Source organism: Saccostrea echinata, unplaced genomic scaffold (genome assembly GCF_033153115.1).
Source record: "Saccostrea echinata isolate AGI-Se365-2 ecotype Australia unplaced genomic scaffold, CSIRO_AGI_Sech_v1 ptg000029l, whole genome shotgun sequence".
Lineage (NCBI taxonomy): Eukaryota > Metazoa > Mollusca > Bivalvia > Ostreida > Ostreidae > Saccostrea > Saccostrea echinata.
In genome coordinates this window covers 1,776,917-1,784,844 of record NW_026889778.1, presented here as the reverse complement: position 1 = coordinate 1,784,844, position 7,928 = coordinate 1,776,917, and positions in this window count along the sequence as shown.

Here is a 7,928-nt window from a genome sequence, read left to right as displayed (position 1 = left end):
GAAAATCTTTTCTACATTCGGGCCACAAAAAAGAGAGAGAAACCCCAACCATTTGAACATGGGTAGGAAAACGAGATTATATATATATATTTTTCTTTTTGTCCTTGGTCTTCTTGTTGGATATCACCAATCCTTCACTTTGAAGCGGTGTTCCACGTTTTCGCATATTGATAATATCTTTCCGCAAAAAATGAGTCACAATTTCTCGAATATTTTTTTTAATTACGATTCCGCATAAAAAAGGGGGAAAATGTATTACGATTCCGCAAATATGTTATCTGGATCACTGGTACATAGATAAAATAAAAATTACACAACAGATTAAGATACAAACAGGAGTAGCTGAATAGATTGCTCCCATTCATGTAGTTGTTTTTTTCTTAAATTTCATTAGAACGCCCTTCTTGTCTCTCTGAGCTGAGTCGAGTTTTATACCAATTGGTCGAACTGGATTTAAAAAAAAAATCACGGAAATAAGTTTACGGAGGGCTTCTGAAATAATACACACCGATCGATGCCTTAACTACATGTAGCACATGTATAATTCTTGTATGACTTTTTAAATAACTTTAAATAACTTAATAAGTCATACCAGATTATGTTCAGTTTGAGACTAAATGAAAAATTGTTACAATTTTCTTAATTCAATTGCAATGCATGTTTCTAACACCGACTATACTACTACGTATAGAACCATGTAAAAATAAAGTGGGTCAATTCTCTTCACTTTGTTGGACTTTCATTTAAATGTACATGTAATTATAAATATATTTCGTGGGGGACTTAAAGGTGGAGTAAGGGTGAGATTAAACACTTTTACCAACAAGCAGTTTTCCTTCACATGCATATATGTATATAACGTCCTTACTTATAAGGGGTCGTGTTTCCTGAAATGGGGTGTGTATCGAAATTCATAATTTTGTTTCTTTATTAACTCTGAATAAGATGGAAGGCTTCAAAGACCCCTGACCGTCCTGCAAGTTTCGATATTGAGAAAATAAAAAGCTATTTATAAAACGAGCATTAAAGTGTAAAGAATAAAACAAGAGATTACAATTAAATTTGTCCACGGCTCTCCGAAAGGTTCCGGATTTTTTTTTACTATTAAGTAGGGTCATAAGTATGTTTTAGGCGCAATCTTAAGACCTGCCTAGGTACTACTTAAATTTGTCTTAAACCGTAACATAAAATGAACTTAGCTAGGTCTTAGCTAAGTCAAACTTACGTTCAAAATATTTTATGAATCATCATAATTTTCATATTTATTTATATATATACATGTATTTCTAAAAAATGATTTAGTTGCGTTTTTAATTACACATAGATTAAAGTTGACGTCCTTACCTATCGGTTTTAGCTAGGTTAGATTAGATTTCGTATTAAAAATATTCTGTTTAAAATTAGTCTGAATATTTGAAAATAAATATTGCACGGACACAAAATAGTGGTTCACTGTAAATGCATGAATATTGTTTATCACTAGAGACTGCAATGTTTGTCGTTATTCTTTTGTTTTGACAAAGGTTCACTTGCTTTCAAATTGTCACTTTCGCAGACATTGCACGATAACCGAACGTCTATGTACTTGAAATTGAAACTCTTAATAAAACAATAGGGACATATTAAATTCTTTTTACTCCGATGAATCAGCCCATATCAGCAGGCAAAGACTGCAGACGTTTTATGATATACTTATTTACAATTCTAATCAAGGATGGAAAAGAAGATAATTTTTCGTATACCTCCTACATCTCTCTCTCTCTCTCTCTCTCTCTCTCTCTCTCTCTCTCTCTCTCTCTCTTACATTAGTGAACTCTGTCTGAATCAATGCTTGTTGCATTCTACGTTTAATCTAATTTAAGCAGACACTCTTTATTAGTTTTCTAGTAAGCACCCTTTAATTCAACGACAATTTTTCTGTGTTTTTTTTTTTTATATAAATCTATATCATCTCATTTTTGAATATAAAAATTCATGATTATTGTGTACAATTAACTTATAATGCTTAGTGTTTATAACCTAGGTCCCACTAACATTCAATCGTATCCCAAAAATAAAATTTTGCCTTTACATGAATGTCATTTAGAGAGTGAAATTGGAATCAGTGATCAATATCATCCTCCTCCCCTTTCCCCCGACGAAAAAATAAAATTCTTATATATACCAATATTAAATAGAGAAAATTATTTTCTTTAATGTATACTATGATTAGATGAATGTTTTGACGTCGAAAGTCAACCTTTGAATAGTTCTAAATATGTGTTCAAAGAAGTTAAAACATGCTTAAGTCACCTCTACCGACTGCCTAAGTTTTGCTAAGATTGTCAAATCTTAGCACGCTTCTAGTTATGGTCTTAAGTTTTAAGACTGTACTTAAGTCCTACTTTAGCATGGTCTTGGACTTAAGTACATTTATGTCACGACCCCCTGAACCGTAATCATGCTGAAAAATTCATTTAATCAAAACAGATTATGGGCAGAGCAAAAATAGACCTCTGAAAACAGATCAGGTGCCATGGAGGAGTAAGCAACCCCTACCGATTGACCGGTGTTGCATATTATTTGTTCCGCCTCGTTTAAAGATCGGGGGGGGGGGGGGGGGGCTAATACGATAACTTTTTAAAGAAAAGGTCCAGTGCGTATAAGAAAAGGTCTGCTTACATTTAAAGGTCCAGGTAGTGCAAAATGCTACCTGCATAAACCTTGACAATCACATAAATTTTCAGAGAATGGGTTTATATCATTTGAAAAAAGAATTGTTTACCCTTGTCGTTCAATATGATCTCTAAGGCAAGACTTGCTATTCCCTGTTCAGCTGCTTTGAGTTGTGCTGCTTATGCCCCAAAAAATAAATGTAAAAAGTGTCACATTTATGGTGCTATTGTTTGTTGTTTTGTTTTTTTTTTTTTTACCAGCGTTTGCTTCGATTAAAGGTGTTAAATCTGCCTGTGTGTTCAGGTAATAAAACAAGGGGGGGGGGGGGGCGGTGAAGTAATCATACCTCTACCTGCAGGTAGGTAGCAATGGCAATGTAATGGCCATGTATTTGCCTTATATCAATTGCTCTGAATTCTTTATTTTAATAATTTATGCCAAGGAACAAATTATAGTACTATTATGATATTCATACTTTAAAATTGTAATTTATATTATTATAGTCTATTTTTAGTAGAATATTTTAAGATATTTCTTATCCCAAGTGTAGATTTCAATACGAAAATCGATTAAAAAAATATACGAATGACTATTCTTCAATTTTGTTTTAACAATCGGCATTTGTTTTCAGTTTATAATTACATTTTAATTATTTACTTTTGGATAGGGTAAAATATGCATTTACCTAATGATGTATTCTATGTATATCTACTACTGAAATAAATACATTTAATGCTTAAGCTTTAAACAGGTAACTCAATGTTGAAAACATACATCAGAATGAAAGTATTGTTGAATAGATTTAATTCTTTGAAGCATGGGGGAGGAGGGAAGGGGCTATTAGTTTGCAAATATTTACTCAAGAATAGAAAATAAAGCATATTTACAGTTGGGCCCATCGAAAATAACATCAGTTGATCCTTTTTTTTGCGTACCAAGGACTTTCTTATATGTGCAACCCCCCCCCCCCTTTAACTGAAAATTAGTTCAATGTGTAAGCCTGTATCTGTACCTGTAGGGTTTCTGAACATTATCATTGAGATACAGACATCAGCAGAATACGATTTGGGTATCTGGATTAACCGGGTGCAACATGCTGCATACATCCCGGGCACAACATTGAATTTTCGTCAATATCTTTAAATACGAACTGTTTTATAAACAGACAATTTATGCATACATTTATACAGATAACGTGTACTTAACAGTAATATGAAAGTGGTGATAAAGCGAAGCTTTGTTCTGATATGTAGTAGTTACCCCATATAATATTGTTTGTTATGTACAGATAACCTACACTTTTATATGGCCGTAGGAACCGGGGGGCACGGGGGTGGGGGCGTGCCCCCCCCCCCCAATAATTTTGCCGATATATAGATTATTATAGGAAACATAGATACTATTTGCTTGTGCCCCTCAATAAAAACGTCTGATGCCCTTTTTTATTTTTATTTATTTATTTTTTTTTTTTGGCTTGTCAGGAATTCTTGTGTCCTCTCAACTGTCAACTGAAAATGTATGGCTATGCCCCCCAAACTGAATTTGCTTACTACGGGGCTGTTTTAATAAAAGAAAAAAAAACCCAGCTAACTAATGGTACAATTGATCATAAACACAATGTAGCGTCAATCTTGCTCTGATCCTCGGAATTGTGTTGAGGTGTTTGATAAAACTAGAAAGTGTACAGTGGATTCATAGGTATCCATATACTTCTTAGATAATGCTTTCTTCCGTATGCATATGCTTTCCGGCGAAATATATCCATATTAAATTGAAATATTGATAATGTACAAAAAGGATACATTGACCCCCTTTTTATCGCCCCGAAAGCATATACCCCGTGCACAACGTAGCATACACCCCGTATGTTGGAATATACACGATGTAAAAGGTCGACCCTCTGTATTTCAGATCAGTGTATCTTTCTGTTAAAAAGTGAAAATTATGGACAGGGTTTATTGGATAGCGTAAAAACTAAAGGTTTACGTCAAAACGTGGCCAACGCACATTTATTTTTCAATACTTCCCTCGAAAATTTTACCAGATCTGAGAACAAAGCAGTCCTGTAGTTTTTTTTTTTTTTTTTTTTTTTTTTTTTTTTGTATACCGTATTTAAGGAAGGCTGGTTAAGTCCTGTGCGTCACTTTCAAGCACCTGTTCGACTTCGATAAACTCGCTTGCCTGTCTGGAAGTTTTTGTATGCTTAGAAAGCATTGTCTTATAAAGTCTGAAAAAAAATTCTCGAGGAGTTTGTTTTCGACGAGTTACATGTATGTCTTCTATAATTTTCGTAATTTTGGTAATAATTAATATATAATTATTGAAATTTGATACTGGTGTGCAACCTAGAGTAAGCCCCAGGGCGAACTTAAAAACTCAATTTGATATAAAAGGTATCCCCTCTGTATTCCCAGGTATGCTTCAGTCAGAAACTTAATTAATATACATGCTATGATTTATGAATATCGCTCATTTCTGATATTTAAATAATATCAATTCATACGTAAATCTGTATGGCAAGGCCATACAGAATATGATGAGGTCATCTTTAAAAAATTGTTTGTCCTCTCCCGACCGACTGCTTCAAAATGGCTGTACTCAAACCTTTTTAACCTCCAGGGAATGCTAATTTTCCCCTTTTATTCCCAGATTTTCTCATCTTGTCAATATGACAACCATTCAATTTTTTTTCAGACCAGTGGAGAGCTACATGTATATATCTGCAGCTAGATATGACTAAAATTTTTCGATAATATATAATATTTTGTATTTTATAAAACATTTATACCTCGTTCACCACTCTAAACAATTATTTATGTTATATACATGTAGTAGACTTTATCCCTAGCCCCCCCCCCCCCCGATCTTTTATTACATAGTGCCATTGTGCACCTCGTATATTACTTTTTGATCTATCACTAATTTCGGGTCTCTCAGAGCAAAACATGGAATTTGCCTTTATAATCATATCGGAGGCGGGGGTATACTTTAGTGAGTTCAGTGCTCACAGTACCTCTAGTTTGTTATGTGAGTTGTACATGTTGTATGTTGACTCATGTGTTGGTAACGTATAATTTTATATGTGTAACTGGTATAACTCATTGTGTGTGATTTAATATTGTTAGTTGTAATTAATATATATTAGAAGTGTAGTGACTCGACATGTGTGTTAGTAGTGTAGTGACTCGATATGTGTGTTAGTTCTGTAGTTACTTGACATGTGTGTTAGTTCTGTAGTGACTCCACATGTGTGTTAGTAGTGTAGCTTATTATGTGTGGTAATTTTGTTGTTTGTTATGTGAGTTGTACATGTAGTATGGTGACTCATGTGTTGGGAATGTATAATTTTATATGTATTTCTGGTATAGCTCAGCGTGTGATTTAATATTGTTATTTTTAATGTATATTTCAGTCGTGTACTGACTCGACATGTGTGTAAGTAGTGTAGTGACTCGACATGTGTGTTAGTAGTATAGTGACTCGACATGTGTGTTAGTAGTATAGTGACTCGACATTTGTGTTAGTAGTGTACCTTATTAATATGTGTGATGCATAAATAAACCTCCAGAAAAGCATTTATGGAGAAAGCAATACATTATATATGTAAACTTACGTTCATGTGACATCAAAAGTTTAGCCCAATAAGTAATCATTCGTGCCTTCATACGTATTATTAAAGGGTATCGCCCAGTTTCCCCATATATATACCATACAATTTGGAGTGCTGGATTTAACATGTAAAACAAATTTCAGAAATTTTAAGTGTATACGTAAATTAAAATACCTTATTTTTCTAAGTACTCCATACATGGATTTTGATGCTTGTTTAGTTAAATGTGTTTTGGCACTTCTGAAGAAACCACTACGAGACATGATAACACCTACATTGTAAATATTTAAATTCGTTCACAATTTCAATTGGTGCACCTCTATACAAAAATATTTTCTTTGGTATTCTTCCTCTAGAAAAATTACTATTTTATTCTTGTCTGTATTTACTTGAAGCTTACAATGGTCACAATAATCAGAGAAAATATTCAAAGATCTTTGTAAATCCTCTGGATTATCAGATAATAAAACTGTGTCATCAGCATAAAAAGGTCTAAAAAGTTTAAACATTATCTGCATTTCAATTTCTAATTTTTCATCAAATCTCGTAACCCCTTCAATATTATTCTGCAATAAATAGTTTTCTAAATTGTTTATATATTAAGTAAAAAGAAATTGGGATAAATTTTCCCCTTGTCTTACCCCAAGGTTACACATGAAAATTTCAGAGATATTTTGATCAATATATATCTTCGATTTAATACCACTGTACATATTTTTGATAAATCTTAGACATTTACCATCTATACCATTTTTAAACACTTTGGACCACAAACCAGATCGATCGCCAAGCAGCATCAAAGGCTTGTTTAAAGTCAATAAATGCACAATAAAGTTTTTTCTTACTAAAAGAAACAAATTTACACAAAAAATCTAATATCAGTATGTTATCTTTTGTACCATATCCTTTTCTAAAGCCAGCTTGGGCTTCAGTAATCAACTATAATTCATCAGAAAAAGTATCCAAACGCTCACATAAAATACTGGTAAATACTTTTCCTAAACAGCTTAATAGTGTTATTGGTCTATAGTTTTCAGGAAGAGGTGGGTCTTCCTTGTTTTTATACATTGGCTTAACGATACCAATAAGCCATTCCTCAGGTACAAAACCAGTATCAAAAATCAAATTGAAAAGGTCAACATATAGTGGCAAAAAACATGATATTGTTGTACTAATATATTCGTTACAGAATTGATCATACCCTGGAGCTTTATTATTTTTCAGTTTGTTAACTGCTTGCAAGATTTCTTCTGCAGAGATTTGACAATTTAAAGGGGAGTTATTATCGAAATTGACATCATTATCATCTACATCACCTTCATCATCTTTAGATTCATTATTTTTTTTTCTTCAAAAAATCGTACATTGCTTTGATATCAACTTCAGTTTTACATCTAGCCTTCGAACTATTTAAAATTCTCCAATATTCCTTAATATCACTTTTCTGTAAATTTTGACGTTATAGATAAGAATATTCTTTAATACATTTATCCATTGTTTTCTTGTATTCTTGTATTTCTTAAACACGAAATAGTGAAGTCATCTTAAATTACTTGAAATATATCATTAAATCAATCATTGCTCTCATATGAACTGAAGTGCCAATCAATTATTGCTCTCATCAATTGAATTAATGCGAATTATTGATGCTGGCAAACATTAG